Source organism: Choloepus didactylus, chromosome 3, assembly GCF_015220235.1.
Source record: "Choloepus didactylus isolate mChoDid1 chromosome 3, mChoDid1.pri, whole genome shotgun sequence".
NCBI classification, from domain to species: domain Eukaryota; kingdom Metazoa; phylum Chordata; class Mammalia; order Pilosa; family Megalonychidae; genus Choloepus; species Choloepus didactylus.
The window spans coordinates 166,065,834-166,083,472 of NC_051309.1; the positions used below are offsets into that span (position 1 = coordinate 166,065,834).

The 17,639-nt window shown below is 38.0% G+C and overlaps 1 protein-coding gene across 4 annotated transcripts in view; it reads left to right on the forward strand.

Moving 5' to 3' along the window:
* Positions 1-4,382: 4,382 nt before the first annotated feature.
* The window catches only part of ARFIP1 (ADP ribosylation factor interacting protein 1), a 195,913-nt gene continuing 182,656 nt past the window's right edge, over positions 4,383-17,639 (forward strand). For 2 of the 4 annotated variants that reach the window (XM_037830835.1, XM_037830834.1), the window contains exon 1: positions 4,383-4,635. The gene's annotated coding sequence lies outside the window, so the exon portion shown is untranslated. The remainder of the gene's footprint in view (positions 4,636-17,639) is intronic. The other 2 variants (XM_037830831.1, XM_037830832.1) reach the window with 2 other exon arrangements.

The window sequence follows — 17,639 nt, forward strand, 5'->3', positions numbered from 1 at the left end:
GGATTTTAATTAACATACAATTATAAATACCATCAATTGTATTATCAACTGTAAGAAATTGCTGTCATCAATTGTAACAAATGATCCACACCAATGCAGAGCAGGTAGTGGGGTGAGATGTGGGAATTCTGTATTTTATGCATGAGAGTTCTATAAACCCATAACTTCTCTAATAAAGGAGGGAGGAAAAAGCACTCAGTCATTTTCTTGCACAAACAGATAACAACACCTATGTCCACCTAATCCTGTGCTGTGTACCATTACCTTAAGTAGAAGCAGTTACTGGTATTCTGGAATTTACCAGTATACTGGTATGCAGTAGACAAGATATTTCCATAACTCTAGGAGAATTAGCTAGTTTCTTGGGGCTATGAGTGAATAAAATGAGTTCAAAGTTCACCTCCCCTCAAAGGATCATATTTATCATGGGAAATAGATGTTCAGACACAAGTAGTTAAGGAAGGCTAAAATGGAGAGTCAGATCAAGTGCTGTGGGATCAAAGAGGAGGGAAAAGTTAATTCTCATAGGGAGGGTGTTCTAGTTTGCTAATGCTGCTGGAATGCAAAACACCAGAGAAGGACTGGCTTTTATAAAGGGGGTTTATTTGGTTACACAGTTACAGTCTTAAGGCCATAAAGTATCCAAGATAACACATCAGCAATCAGGTACCTTCACTGGAGGATGGCCAATGGTTTCCAGAAAACCTCTGTTAGTTGGGAAACCATGTGGCTGGAGTCTGCTCCAAAGTTCTGGTTTCAAAATGGCTCTCTCCCAGAATGTTCCTCTCTAGGCTGCAGTTCCTCAAAAATGTCACTCTTAGTTGCACTTGGGGTATTTGCCCTCTCTTAGCTTCTCTGGAGCAAGAGTCTGCTTTCAATGGCCATCTTCAAAATGTTTCTCATCTGCAGCTCCTGTGCTTTCTTCAAAGTGTCCCTCTTGGCTGTAGCTCCTCTTCAAAACGTCGCTTACAGCTGCACTGAGTTCCTTCTGCTTGTCAGCTCATTTATATGGCTCCACTGATCAAGGCCCACCCTAAATGGGTGGGGCCATGCCTCCATGGAAATTATCTCATCAGAGTGGCGCATCTCCAAAGAAACACTCAAAGAATTACAATCTAATCAACACTGATAACATCTGCCCACACAAGAGTGCATCAAAGATAATGGCATTTGGGGGGACATAATACATTTAAACTGGCACAGAGGGTAAAGGATGGGTTCATGAAGGAAGGAACATTTGAACTCAACCATAAAATTTAGGCAGGTATTTGACAGGTAAAGAAAGATAGGAAAATACTTAGCTGATAGGAAAAGAAGATTGGGGCCAGAACGGGTAAGCCTTGAATGCCAGGATAAGGAATTAGACTTCATTCAATAGACTACAAATGACATTTAAGGTTTATGAGCTTCACATGAGAAGCTTTCTCTAATTATCATAACAAATGCTTAAGAGAACTCTACTGCTTTTAGAAATAAGTGATACTCAGAGACTTACCATCATTAAGTTCAAGTATACAAGTACAGACTATATATAACTGAATGAGTGCAACCACTATAAATTTTTTTTAAATGTAATAAGTCCTAGAAACTCATGCTGTACCTTTTCATTTTGTACCCTAAGTGCTCAGGGGCTTTATCAAATGTTCCATTAATCAGCATCCCCTAATAAAAGGTTTGCTTCCAGAAGATTACACTGGGCAATCAGAAACCTAAATATCTTTCTATGAAAAGGAAACTGAGGATGAAGAGAGATGAAATTTTTGAGACATCACCAGAATTCTTCCAGAAAAACATATGAAATAGCACCTTCTCCTTTCTCTTCAGAAAACAACATTGATAAGTAGTACACAGTATTCAGTATACAGAGAGAAACGTTCTCTTGCACATTTAATCCATTCAGATAGGAACAAAAACAATATGCTTTAGCCTGTTGCCTCCTTTCCTTCCTCATCACAGGCTATCAGAGTACTCCACAATTCGAGTGAATAAATAGTACTCTATATTTCAAAAGCTGAATAAATAGCCAATACCTGCGCAATGGTAAATGAATAGACAATCCCCATGTTGTAAGCTTATATGGCAAGTTCCTTTTTTTTCTTATCTCTCCAAACACAAATGACAATTGAGAAGAGAGGAATAGTCTTCCATTCTTCCTAAACAGAATGGGCAGGCAGAATCTCCACAGCTAGGGGGAAAAAATGAAAGAGAGTAAAAAGAAAAGAAAAAAAATCTCCATCTAGGCAGTGGTAGGTTTAAAATCTGGTCTTTCAGTTAATATGAAAAAATCGCTTCCAGTCCAAAAAACATTAGCTGTTGTTTCCTTTATCCCAAAGAACGCATAGAATTTCACTATTTTCTGTTACTAGCTGAAGTAGCTGCCAGTGTTTTCTTTGAGCCAGCCTGCATTCTAATTTCCTTTGGGGCACAATATGTAGGAGGACTAATCACACACAGTACTACAATAGCATTGGATTGAAGAGGAGCTAACGTGATTAATAGCATCCTGAACAACCAGAAGTTAGCAGTAGATCCAAGTGCTTCCAGGTCTATCTGCACCTCTCTCAAAACCATCACCTTAAGAGCTTCCAAGGAAACAATCCAGCTAAGGACAAATAACTACAGCAACTGACCACCTTGCTAATAAAAGACATCCCTCTGAGTCTAACAATGTAGTTAGTTAGACTGACTTAAATGAATCTAAGCTTTCCCAAACTGAAAATACAGCTAGCCGGGATCCTTAAGGTACCAGGCAATTCAAACAATTGTTTACAGCATTCAAGCACAACTGAACACTGCCATGCACCTCTTTGTCATTAACCTTCTGAAACCCAAAAAATAATACTTACACAGTTTTGTTCTTGTCCATTCTGCTCCTATACTATAAAAGCAGTAATTATTCTAGATTGGGGTCCTTTTCTTGGAACCCAGAAGACTGACCCCAAACCAACAGGATGGCTTTGAACAGGAAAATCCATAGGAAACCGCAGAGCTGAAGTTACAGTTTGAGTGATTTGATACACACACACACACACACACCTGCTGTTTTCTTTTGTTAAGGACAGAGCCATTTAAGATAAGGGTCCTGTACACAAGAATTTTTGTTGAAACATTTATGATGTCATACATATTTACTGTTCATGGATCTGGGGGGAGATATCTGACAGAGAATTACATTTGAACAATTTCATTATACTGAAACTCTGAAAATTTGAAGAGGCAGAACCCTGCCTTGGGAACTTAGTTATCAAAAATGTCTTGTCAGCTACTATGACAAATAAAGGCAGATGAGATGTACGATCTAAAGAAGGATAAATCTCACAATGTGCCCTAACCTATCCTTTGCATTTCTACAAGTGAAACATTAGTAAAAATGAATACCCAAGGCTATCAAAGGAAAAGGAGTCATAAAAGGCAGTCTGAAAGAAGATGTGTGTGGATGACCCAACTACATATACTGGGCATAAATGAGCTTCAGGTATGTCTAGCACTACTGCGGAGCCATACTTTCCCTCTCTTCAGTGCTGGGGATAGGGAGAGTACACGTTGCGGCCACGACCTAGGAAAAGTACAGGGCCCCGAAAGAAGGAATTTGTCAGTTTTTGTAGACAGGAAAGTGATCACTGTTTGTTATGGGGTGAGCAAGGAAAGCAGAGCCACATGAGCTGTAAAAATATGAAAATTATCAGGAATCCACCGTCAGTGAGCGAACGGAGCAGAGAGTGATCACAAAGGTATACAAGGGCTGAAGGAACCGGGCATGGGGTTCTGGTCTTCCAGAAGGGGGTGGGCGAGAGTGACGTAGCCAGAGGAGGGCTCTTCAGGCGCAGGGGAAGCTAGGGTGGGCTCCCGCATCCCGTCTGCTTCCTTATTCCCGTATCCCCTCCAGACCTCCCGCGGGGCTGGAATAACCTTCCTGCTCTCTGGTGGCTGAGACAGAAGCTTTAGCGTTCCAGCGGTCTGCGTGGGCGTGAACGACATCCACCTCCTGCACGCCTAACGCATGAGGCTGGGGCGTGTGAGAGAGAAGGGATGCCGAGGACTCCTGGAGACCTCCAACCACTCAAGATCAGCTGTCGCACCCTTCGGCAAGCTCCCAGCGCTGGGAGGTACATCAGGACCAGCGCTCAAAACCCTCTACATTTCGGCCGCAGCCAGAAAATTACCAGGGCAACGGAACCGGCGGATCCCCGGATGTGGTTGCTAGGGCCGCAGCGGGAGGGGCGGGGCCAGCCTCTCGGCGAGAGGCGGAGGGGACCTCGTGGGAGGAGCGGCTGGCACCATCGAGACGTGGCTGGGCCTGGCCGGATTGAGGGAGAGGCCGTCCAGGTCCAAGGACAGCGGTACTTCCGGTCTCTTCACTTCCGGCTCCGCTGCTCCGGGTGCAACCTCTGGAGGCGAAGTGGGGAGGCCGCCGGTCCGGGTGTCCTCGGCGGTTGGTCAGTGAGAGGCTGTGACAGCTGCAGTTGCTCCCCGCCCCCGAGGATCCGACGTGCGTGGGGGAGAGGGGGAAGGTAAGGGAAGTAGGAAAAGACACCGATCGCGTCTCTGCTCAGTTCTTGCAGGATTGAGGCGATCCCAGAGAGCAGCGGCAGGGATAAGTCGCAGCGTGTGAGCTGCCGGAGTTCCCGCAGACAGGTGAGGGCAGCGCGTGCCAGCAGGGCAAAAGTCGGGCGCAGGATGATTTGAGGTGGTTCGCGGGGGCGGACACGTTGCCTTAAGGGTTCGCTATTCCGGACTTGCACAGGACACTTCTGTCCTTATTCTGTGCCATTTCTGTCCAAGTATTCTGCCTTTAGTTTCTGCCCCTTAATTCCTTCTACCCCTTTGAGTGTTTCCCTGAAACACTAGGCGGGTGAAGGGGGAAGACCGGCCATTTAAGGGCGGAACCCTCTCGGGTTTGCATGCATTGAGTAGGAAAAGGGGTCGTAGGTTCCAGGTCTTTCTTGACTAAGTCTTGGAGTGGGCCACCTTCAGGCTTGGAGTCAACCTTTGTTTCTGTCGCCTCTCTGCAACCCCCCACTTACTTTCTCCCTCAATGAGGGTAAGGGAGATAGTGATAGTCCCTCTGAGAGGTTCATCTGGCAGTGGTGCAGGGAGGAGCCTTGCTTGTGAACTGTCCCAAGTCTGACTTTGCTTGTCAGGATGGCCAAGGAATGCTGGAGTTTCGGAAGGGAGTTGTGCTGTTTTCTTCTCGTCTGTTCCTCTTTGTCAAGTTACTACCGTTTACGTGTCTAGGAAAAGGAAAGAGTTTTTTTTTTTTTTTTTTTTGTTTTTTGTTTTTTGTTTTTTGTTTTTTTTTTTAGGAACAGTTTCTGGACGCGCTCTCTCTCCTTTTACTTTGTTTTATTATTACTTCCTTTGTTTTGTTCTTATCTCCGTCTGGAGTCCTTTGATCACAAAAAGTTTGTAGTTTACGCTTCCTGAAGATCCTCTAGGTATCCCTTTTAAGAGTTCTAATACCCCTCCCCTTCGTTTTCTCCTAGATTAAAGTATATACTTACTCTATCTCGTTCTTATTTGATAAGGGAAAATGGCAGATTTGCAGGACTTTTCATAAACTTGTGCTTTTACTTGCAAGGGTATGTTGCTGTTGCAGTATAACTACGCTGACATGGAAATGTGCGCCAGAATTCTGACGTTAAACCAGCCTTGTATTAAGGCTGTGGAATTGACAATTTCATTGCTGCTACCTCAGAGCAACTACAGTAGGCTATATCTGCTTTTCTTCAATTTGTCCTATTTTTTTGTTTGTTTGTTTTGTTTCAGTGTGACCAACCCTAACCTTCAAGTCTAACACTGCTTATCTGATGAAATAGAAAATATTTCTAATCTTATATTATTTTCTGGATTGAAATCTGTGCCTCAGTTACTTTGTTTCTTTTCAAATCGGTAAATTAGTTTTCTTTGGATTAATGGTTTGTCTTAATTCTGGGTCTTGACTTGGGAGCCATGGTCTAGGGGTCAGTGACTTTCAGGGGTTTTCTTCATTACCGCCCCTGAAATTACATGCAAAGTTTTTTTGAGTGCATTTCATTTTTCTGAGGAAAATGTCCATTCTTTTTATCAAATTCTCAAAGGGGATATATGACCTACAAAGATTAAAAACAACCTTGTTTTTAATCTTGTCTTGTTGAGGTTAGTGAAACATTGTGTGTGTGTGTGTGCGTGTGTGTGTGTGTGTGTGTGTGTGTGTGTGTGTGTCTGGAGCTGTTGTTTTTCCAAACTGTAAATGACTTCTTTGGGGACCTAGGAGAGTAGAATGCAGGGATTCTAGCTTTATACTGCAATTTCTAACTACTTTGAAACTTGAGTGTTTCTAAATTTCTTCCTAGGCCTAGAGAAGGAAGTGAGACTGCCTACTTGTTTAGTTTCTGATTTGTGGTTTTGAGGTTTCGTTTTAGGGATGGTTGTGGTCAGTGCTCTGGAGATTCAGTGAATTTATAAATTGATGTGTTATAATTATTTAATACATACTGAACATTGCCAACCTACTAGGTGTAGTTCAGAGTAAAAAATTTAAATTCTGGTTGCACTTTGCTCTCATTTTCTTATTTTTCACTTGAGTCATATCCTTGGACTTTAATTTTGCTAGGAAGGGGAAATAGTTATTTCAATGGTGTGGTCCATAAACCTATGGTATGTTGTAGCTTATCTTGACACCCCTTTTCCCTTCATTCTAAATCAGGTATTTGATGATTGTTTCTCTCAGAGGAATACATTAAGTTTGTATCCTTCCAAACTAAACACAAGTTTTGGAGTGCATATTTGAATTTATTGATTTGGTTGTGAAGTGTTTGTTATTTGAGTGTCTGAAATTCTAAATGCTTTGATGATTGTTTCACAGAATGTTAGAACTTGAAGAGACCTATATACTCCTCATCATAGGCTATGTAGAGTCACCTCTATTTTCTGCCCACATAATAAAATAATTTTCCCTCTTTCTAGCATCCTCACTTGGGAAGTAGCCAACGTGACTTTATAAACAATAGACTATGCTAAATAGTAGATTCTGTCTAACACTGTAACAGCAATTAACAATCATTTGCTTACTGTGTGCCAAGCATTATGTTTAGTGCTTTACATGATTATCTCATTTAATCCTTATAAGGTGGCTAAAATCCCCATTTTTATAGATGAAGAAACTGAAACAAAATGATTAACTGAAAATACTAAACCAAGTGATTACTGAAGTAATCTGCTCAGAATTACATGGTAGAACCAGGATAGATCCTAGATTGACTCCAGTCTGTGAGCTGTTAACCTCTCCTCTAGACTGCTTCTGCATCCTTTTTGGAATGAGTCACGGGTATCATGATTTCCTCTCTCACCTGATTTTCTATCGGACATTAAAAAAAGAATGTCTTTCCTTTATTATTTTTCAGTGGATGAACACCTGGTTTGAATGGTATGACAAGAAGAATTGCATTTGGAGGTCTATGGAGTGGTATTCTATAGGGTTTTGCCATGAGGGTGGATCTAAGTCTCTCTGTGTGTGTGTGTGTGTGTGTGTGTGTGTGTGTATTTATTATAACATATGAGGAATGAAAAATTTGAAAATAAAGCTTATAAACAGTAAACTTGGCATTGTAAGAGTTTGGAGGTATAAATGAATTTTGGAATGATAAATTTGAGGTGGAGGAAGCAGTTAATTCAACAGGGAATTTAAAGTGGTATGGTTTTGGACAAAAACCTAACAATATACACATAGAATGGAAAATAAGTAGTTCTACATAATATGGAAGATGATGACTTGGGGACCATGGCAGTCTAAAAGTCAGATTAGCACCAACATTAATGTTGGGATGTATGAAAAAGACCACAAATCAAAGATGTGAAAATAATCGTTATACTTGGTCTTTGCTCACTTTAGGTAGTCATGAAAGCCAATGAATAGCCCTTACAGACTCTCAGCCATTCTCTACAAGATAACAAGCATATATTTTCTTTTTTTTTTTTTTTCTCTTATCTTTATTACTCTTCCTTCTTTCTTCCCCCCCTCCTCTCATTCCCTTCCCCTCTATTTCTTTTGAAGTCTTGTCTTAGGTTGGGCATAGGCAGGTCCTGTTTCCTGAATCAACTGTTTATGAAGTAATTACTTTTTCCCTTTACAAGCATACTTAAGTGAATACCATTCTTCAAATAGGCAATCAGCTTTGAAATCCACTTCTAGAACTACTTCCAGTTCAGATTGAGATATACAAGAGTCAAGAATTCTTGCCTGGCTTTATCACCTTACCTTCATCACTAGACTCTTAGAGTCTTTGGGCATTTGGAAAAAATCAGATCCTCTCTCAGAAGGCAAATATTTGCCACCAGAAAGAATTCTTAGATTGTTATGGTCTCTGAAAATTGCTCAAGACTTTTGTGAAAATCTGACACAGGTGGAATAATTCTCACCTAAGGTAATTGTTAGTTTTATTTTGTTTCGTTTTGTTTTTATATTTATGATGGCATTGGTCTAGTAGCACCTCAGTTTTCATGTTTGATCCTCTTTGATCCTTTGGAGAATAGTGACACATTGTCTTTGTAGCAGGATCATTAGAACTACAGAATTGGTGGTGAGGCCTGAATCACCCAGAGGAGGAAGTCAAATGGTAACCCCAGTTTGTTTTCTACGTTATGGCACATGTAGAAAATGGTTATATTTGTATGGCAGACTGTAGCCAGACCCACTCGGGCTCCTTGAAGGCTGGTGGGAGTCAGTATCTCAGAACATCTGTAATCCATTCTTGGCATATTGTTGGAAAGCTTTACCCTAGAGAAGAGGAATTTTTACCCCACCCATGTCGAGTAGATAGAGCATATAACTTTACCATGTTATAAATGAAGAAATTGAGATTTAGGTAAAGTGCCTTGTACAAGGTCAAACACCTTATACAGGATGAATCAGGTATTCAAACACCAGGTGGAAGGAAACACTGGAGTTTAGCCAGTGACACATAACCTCCAGGATGGCCAGCAGCCGATTTGTTTTGCTTCAGAGTGCTGCCTCCAGCATCTGAGGCAGTACCGGGCACACAGAACCTGACAATAGTTGTCATTTATTGAATGCTACTGTGGCTAGACATTATGCTTTATAAATACTAGCTGTGTATTAGGTAGTCTTATTTTATTAACAAATGAAGAAGGTACGAAAACCAGCACAAGTAAGTAGTCAGGGTCACCCAAGCAGTAAAAGGTACCCCAGGACTTAAAAACAAAAGGTGCTTGACTCCAAAGCTTGTGTTCTTTTCACTATAGTGATTAAATGATTTCTTGACATTGGGGGTAGAGATTATGTTCAAATTAGACTGTGACATTGGTGGCAGGAGTAGTAATGGTGCTGGTGAAAGGGAGATAGGTAAGTGAATTATTGAGTGTTTATCTTTGGCAATTTTGTGGTAGAGTTCTTTCCAATATTGAGATGGTGGCTGTCTAACAGAATTCCCAAGGTGTTTGGTGGACAGAAGAGAAATGTGATAAAACTCTTAGGAAAGCTACTTGGGCCATTGGTGCTATGCGTACTTCTGACAAAAGGGTTAAAATTGTATATCCTCTTGTATGACTAGCTGTTAATTGTAGATTATTTCTTATAGGTAAGTTTACAGTTGATTTTTATTTTCCTTTTTCAATATTTACTATTTTTGTTACAAAATATTTTGTCTATAATGAATATCATCAATTGCTTTAAAAATTAAAATTTTAATTATTAAAGTAATATATAAATATCCTTGAAATAAAAATTCGAATAATGAAATAAACAGGAGAAATGACAAGTTTCTCCCACCCCACCTCCACTTCTACTTCTTCTTCCGACTCCCACTCCTAGATAATTTACAAGGTTGTTGTTGGGGATTGGATGAAATATTTGAGGAAGCTCTAAACCTGCTGTCCAATACAGTGACCACTAGCCACCTGTGGTTATTTAAATTGATTAAAATCAAATCAAATAAAAAAATTGAGTTCCTCTGTCACACTGTCTGTATTTCAAGTGCTCAGTAGTCCTGTGTAGCTAGTGGTTACTTTATTGGACCGTGCAGATATAGAGCATTTCTATCATTGCATAAAGTTCTGTTGGCCAGCCCTGCTAAACTTTAAAATGGTCTATGATTGGTCATGTAATTATTATACTGTTGAACCAAAATCTAAAAAATCCCTGTCTTCCCCATGGGAATGATGACATATGATTGCTGATGAAATATGATTGTCATGTTCTCCCTCAACTTTTTGTTTTAACTAAATCCCAATGCCGCTAGTGTAATTCTAATGTGTTTCTTTGATATTTGGGGATTATAGTTAGCTGCTCTTCTAGGATAAAGATGTCAGCTTTTCTAACAGCATGAGTGTTTTCTATCTCCTCTGAGCTCTAGACCTGTATATCTTGCTGTCTAATAGACACCTTCTCTTGACTATATTAAAGGTATCTCAAATCCACTGTATCTAAAACTAGACTGATTCTTCCTCCCCCTCCAAAAAAATCCAAAATGTTGGTCCTCTTTTCTTTGTTCCTTATTTTATTGACTGATGCCATTATCTTTCCAGTTGTAAAATCTAGAAAACTAGGGGTGATTCTTATTAACTCCTTCTCCATTACCAAATTCCAATCTGTCAACAAGTTTTATTAATCTTACCTTCTAAATGTCTCTTTTGTTTATTTCTTTCCATTTCCACTACTACCACTTTAGTTTGTTACCATCATCTTGTGTGAAACTTCAACAGTAGCCTCCATTCTTGTCTAATCACTTCTATTTTTGGCTCCTCTCTAATCCATTATCCATCCTGAAGGCACAGTGATTTATTCTGAAACACAAAGTTGATTGTCATTCTCCTCCTACCCACCCCCCCCCCCAGTCCTTTCATGGTTTTGCATTTTTTCTGTGATAAAAATAAAATTCCTTAACATGGCTTAACTCTCCAGCTTCATCTTGTACCATGTTTTGCTTACCTCTCCCCTCCTCAACCATACTGGCCTTCTTTAGCCTAGCCATTGCAAGGACTTTGCACATGCTTTTCTCTTAGTTTGAACCCTCTTTTCTCCCTTTCTTACCTTGTTGGCTCCTAGTCATCCTTCATATCTCAGCTGAAGTTTGATTTCCTTAGGGAATGCCCTAACCTCTCAGATTAAGTAATACTACTATTCATTTACCACAGTTGCAATTTATATTTATTTGTGTGATTATATGATTGTCACTAGCCTCCAAACTTCATGAAGGCAGGGACCACATATTTTTTTCTTTTTCAGTTCATTATTGAATCCTTAGGACTTAGCTTAGTGGTGACACCCTAAATATATTTTTTTTAATTTTATTTTTTTTAAATTTTTTTTAAATTTTGAAATAAATTCAAAGTTATAGGAACAGTTGCAAAAACAATACTAACCCCATACACAGAATTCCATCATACCCTGACCCCCCTCCCCCGATAGCTCAATCCACCAACTTTAACATGCTGTCGCATCGCTATTTCTTTCCCTCCCTATCTATCGTCCATCATCTATTGCTCTGTCTTCTGAACATATGAGAGCTAGCTGCACACATCCTTGAACATTCACTATAATTCACGTATACACTTCCCATGTACAAGAACATTCTTTTATGCAATCCCATTAAGCGCAGCTAAGAAATACAAGAGATTCAACAATGATACAAAGCTTACATTCTATATTTCCTTTTCCTTATGTGACACCCTAAATATTGATATATTGAATCTCCAGGTTGCTGATATTAAAGATTTCAGTTCATGGATTTTATAATATGGGATTTCAAGTATGAATGCTTAAAAATAGTAGTTAGTATAGTAGTAGTTAAATTACCAAATATACTTATTTTTCAAGTACATGGAAATAAATTCTTAATAATTATATGAATGTAGCACAGAATTCTTAGATTATTTTTTAATAAACTTTTATTTTAGAACAGTTTTAGATTTTCAGAATAATTATGAGTATAATACTATACTCCATACTCGGTTTCCCCTATTATTAAAATCTTATGTCAGTGTGACACATTTGTCTTAATGAGTGAACCAGTATTGATACATTATTATTAACTGAAGTCCATACGTTATTCACATTTCCTCACTTTTCCTCTTATGTCTTTTTCCTGTTCCAGAATACCCCATTACATTTAGTTGTCATGTCTCCTTAGGCTCTACTTAGTTGTAACAGTTTCTTGGACTTTTCCTTGTTTCTGATGGCCTTGATATTTTTGAATATTACTGGTCAGGTACTTTATAGAATGTTCCAAATCTCAAATGAGATTTGTCTGATGTTTTTCTTATGATTAGACTAGGCTATTGTGTTTTGGAGAAGAAGACCACAGGTATAGTGCCAGTCGCATCGTGTCGTATCAAGGGTATGTACTATCAATATGACATTACTGTTGATATTAACCTTGATCACCTGGCTTGAGGTATTGTTTGTCAGATTTCTCCACTGTAAAGTTACTTTTTTTCCTCTCTCTTTCCACACTGTGCTCTTTAGAAGAAAGTCACTCTTATTCCTTAAAGGTGGAGCTTCTACATAAATTATTTGAAATTCTGCATGAAAGATTTGTCTCCTCTCCCCCTTTTATTATTTATGGAATTATAGAAATATGCACTCATGGATATTTATTTTATACTTGGAGTTTTAATTCAGTACTTTTTTCTTTCTCAAATAGTTTTATCTTTGACCATTGGGAGCTCTTTCAGTAGGCTTCTGTATTCCCCTGACATACTCCCATCATTGTGTGTATGTGTGTGTGTGTTTTGATCACTTTCTTACTTTTTGTTATTACACGATGCTTTAGGCTTATCTTGTATATTTCCTGCCTGAGCCCTAGAATCAATGATTTATCCAAGGAGTGCTAGTTCCTTTTACTGAAGAACAGTATTAGAAACCAAGATCTGTTATTGCTTCCAGACCCTCTTAGCTTACAGAACAAGGGAGTATATGGGAGTATATGTGTATATATTAACTATACTAACACTACTAACTAATGTGTGTGTGTGCGTGTATATGTATACTCACATATCTATAAATATTTCTATGTGTAGCCATGTGTATCTGTATTAAGCAATATTTTTAGATTATTTATTCTGAACTTTTTCTCATTTTGTTTTAAAACATTAACTGTGACTATTGAGGGGTAATGAATATTTAGTAACAAAATTAGAATAATACTCCAAAATTAACTGTCCATTGCTGAGGGAAAAAGCAGGCAATACCAACAACGGGGAGCCTGTTTGATTTTGAAATGAAATCAATTACAGCAAACACTAAAAACAGATGACCAGCTCTCTTTGTTCTTGGTTGGGTTCACTGCTAATGTTCAGGGACTCAGGTAGCCATCAGTGGAGAATGAGGCTGCTGTATGCTGAATAATTTAAAGTTTATTTACAGCCAGTTCACTTTTCAGAGGGTAATTTAGTTTTTGAGAGTCTTAACCTTTTACTTCTCATAGTTTCTCTGTACATAGTCTGAATGGGGAAAATAAAAAGTTAATTTTGTTAGTTGGTTAAAAGCTAGTAATGGTGGTGGGGATGGTGATAGTGGAATATCTGTTAGGCTGACTTTTAAATTGTTGCTTATTACTACCTATAAATGAGAAGCTGTTTTTGAATTATGTAGACTGATGTGTTGATCTTAATGAACAACCAAACTTAATTTATCAGTATCTAAAAGGATTTTTAGGTGTTCAGCAAAATAGCTTTTACAGATACCGGGTAGTTCTTTATATAAGACAGTAAAGTATGATGTAATTGATTCTTTATTTCCTTAATTCTATTTGTTTTATTCTATTTATGAAAGTAAGTTTAATATACTTTGAACTTATTGTGTGGTAAGCCATTTTTAGTTCAATGTCAGTCATATTGGACAAAGAGATTTTATTTTTCTATGTTTGAAAAACTTATCATAAAGAACAAATTATTTTAAATTGCTTTAACTGAAACAAAAAGTTTCTGTATTTTGGATATTATTTTCAACCCTAAGAATATATATATATATTCTGTTTTTTATATATATATATATACTGTTAGCAGTAGTTCTGTTATTTAGTTTATATGTATTTTAACTCTACATTTTTTATTATAAACAAGAAATCAGTTTGACCTGAGAAAATTAATGTTGAGTTATGAAATCAAAACCAGTCGTACCATTCTCTTCTTGTTTGTTCATGCGTGAGAAAAGATAGGCATATTCCAGTAGATGGAACAAAAGAAACAGAGCCACTTTAATCTTTAGCATGATACCGAGTCTTTGGAATACCAGTGATAAAACAATGTAAAGAAACTAAGCAAGAGTAGATCAAAGCAAGATTTGCTACTTTTTTGCTCTTAAGTGTTTTGTATTTACCTGCTTAGCATTATCCTTGACTCGCCAGTCAGAGCTCCTTGGTCCCATAAAAAAATTATGATTATTTATGGTACTTCTCAAACTTTTTTACCAAAGTACACCTAGAAAGATCAGCTCTTGAGATGTTTCTTACAAGGCTCATTTTATCATAAAAATTCAAGAAATTTCTTTAAAGATTTGTGTGCATTGCTTATTCAAGTGAATTTTGCTTTAGATTGCATAATATCATACTTATTTAATAAAAAAGAATGTAAATTTGCATCCTGGTATGATATGCCACATTTATCCTGTTTAACTGCCATCCTGTGCCTTGAGCATACCGTTTCAGACCCCCTGTCATATATAATTACCTTAATTTGAAAAACTCACATGATTTCTGTTCAACAGTACACATCCTATAGATCCTTTAATTATTAGACTTCTGATTCTTTAACTCACTGGCACCATGGAGACTGTAAATGCAGTTTTTCCTTTCTGCTATGCATGGAGTCTTTTGTTTCTTCTTAGCTTTGGAGATCCTGGTATATCCAGTACCTCTCTTTTCTGGGTCCTAAGAAGACCTCAGATACACTTAAGAATTATAGTATATAGAACTTTCCTTCATTAAATTCTTGTAAAAGTTCTTACATGGTTTCTGTTTGGGTAGATCAAATCTATTCAGTTTATGGAAATCAAAATGTGATTTTTATAATAAAATTAAAAACAACCCTGAACCGTTAGATGTAGTATAAACTACAGGTGGTATTATTTATGCATTTTTATAAGTCTAATTAGTAATTCACATTTTAGAGGTTTTTGGTTATTATACTTATTAGTCAATGAATACTTCTAGGCGATTGATAGAAGCAGAACCCTGGAGACGACTTAAGGCATCTTTGACTTCCAAAATAATTGGCCTCTGAGACGTGAATGTTAGCAGTAGTTTTATTATTTAGTTTATATTAGTAGTTTATCAATTTAGTTTATTACTGGTAGTTTATTTTATCATCCTATTTTGAAGACAGCTTTTAAAGATAATCATGAAACCAAGTAAAAATCAGAAAGCCTATTTTGAAGCAGCAAAAATTGCAAGTCAATAGCTTGTATTTTCAAGTATGAGATTTTTAAAATCCTGTCACTTTCTCTGTTTGTTGGTTATCAAAGTTATGAACAGGCAAACTTTTTTTTTTTTTTTTTTTTTAAATTCCTTAAAGTATTTAATATCTGTTAAGAGGACAGAATGATAAATTCAGTATTGAAAACCAATATCAGATTCACAATTACAGGCCATTTTTCATAACCAGCTGCATGGACAGCATCTTATTGCAGGGAACATAGTGTGATTCATAAGCCAAGACCCAGAACAGGTCCATGTGAAATGAGAAATCTGCTTTACATATTGGAAACTTATTTCTACTTCCTGTCTTTATTGCCAACAATAATGTTAGCTTTCAAGAACAAATTGTTTCACATCAAAGCCATGCATGATGAGCCCAATTGAGTCAAAAACTTCCCCAAAAAGAGCTTTAAATTATTCAAAATTGGGTTATTAGTTTTTTGTTTGTTTTTTTTTTACATTTTGAATCAATTCTTTTTTTTTTTTTTTTAATCTTCATTTTATTGAGATATATTCACATACCACGCAGTCATACAAAACAAATCGTACTTTCAATTGTTTACAGTACCATTACATAGTGGTACATTCATCACCCAAATCAGTCCCTGACACCTTCATTAGCACACACACAAAAATAACAAGAATAATAATTAGAGTGAAAAAGAGCAATTGAAGTAAAAAAGAACACTGGGTACCTTTGTCTGTTTGTTTCCTTCCCCTATTTTTCTACTCATCCATCCCTAAACTAGACAAAGTGGAGTGTGGTCCTTATGGCTTTCCCAATCCCATTGTCACCCCTCATACGCTACCTTTTTATACAACTGTCTTCGAGATTCATGGGTTCTGGGTTGTAGTTTGATAGTTTCAGGTATCCCCCACCAGCTACCCCAATTCTTTAGAACCTAAAAAGGGTTGTCTAAAGTGTGCATAAGAGTGCCCACCAGAGTGACCTCTCGGCTCCTTTTGGAATCTCTCTGCCACTGAAGCTTATTTCATTTCCTTTCACATCCCCCTTTTGGTCAAGAAGATGTTCTCCGTCCCACGATGCCAGGTCTACATTCCTCCCCGGGAGTCATATTCCACGTTGCCAGGGAGATTCACTCCCCTGGGTGTCTGATCCCACGTAGGGGGGAGGGCAGTGATTTCACCTTTCAAGTTGGCTTAGCTAGAGACAGGGCCACATCTGAGCAACAAAGAGGCATTCGGGAGGAGGCTCTTAGGCACAACCATAGGGAGGCCTAGCCTCTCCTTTGCAGCAACCGTCTTCCCAAGGGTAAAACCTGTGGTAGAGGGCTCAACCCATCAAACCACCAGTCCCCTATGTCTGTGGTCATGTTAGCAACCATGGAGGTGGGGTAGGCGAATACCCCTGCATTCTCCACAGGCTCCTCAAGGGGGCACTACATCTTTTTTTTTTCCTTGGTTTTTTTTTTTTTTTTTTTTTTTTAACTTTCCCTTCTTTTTTAAATCAACTGTATGAAAAAAAGTTAAAAAGAAAACAAACATACAATAAAAGAACATTTCATAGAGACCATAACAAGGGAGTAAGAAAAAGACAACTAACCTAAGATAACTGCTTAACTTCCAACATGTTCCTACTTTACCCCAAGAAAGTTACATAATATAGCAACATTTCTGTGAACTTGTTCCTACTATATCCATCAGAAATTAACAGACCATAGTCATTCCTGGGCATCCCCAGAACGTTAAATAGCTTATCTGTTCTTGGATTATTGTTCCCCCTTCCTTAATTGCTCTCTATTGCTAGTTCCCCTACATTCTACATTATAAACCATTTGTTTTACATTTTTCAAAGTTCACATTAGTGGTAGCATATAATATTTCTCTTTTTGTGCCTGGCTTATTTCGCTCAGCATTATGTCTTCAAGGTTCATCCATGTTGTCATATGTTTCACGAGATCGTTCCTTCTTACTGCCGCGTAGTATTCCATAGTGTGTATATACCACATTTTATTTATCCACTCATCTGTTGAAGGACATTTGGGTTGTTTCCATCTTTTGGCAATTGTGAATAATGCTGCTATGAACATTGGCGTGCAGATATCTGTTCGTGTCACTGCTTTCCGATCTTCCGGGTATATACCGAGAAGTGCAATCGCTGGATCGAATGGTAAGTCTATATCTAGTTTTCTAAGGAACTGCCAGACTGACTTCCAGAGTGGCTGAACCATTATACAGTCCCACCAACAATGAATAAGAGTTCCAATT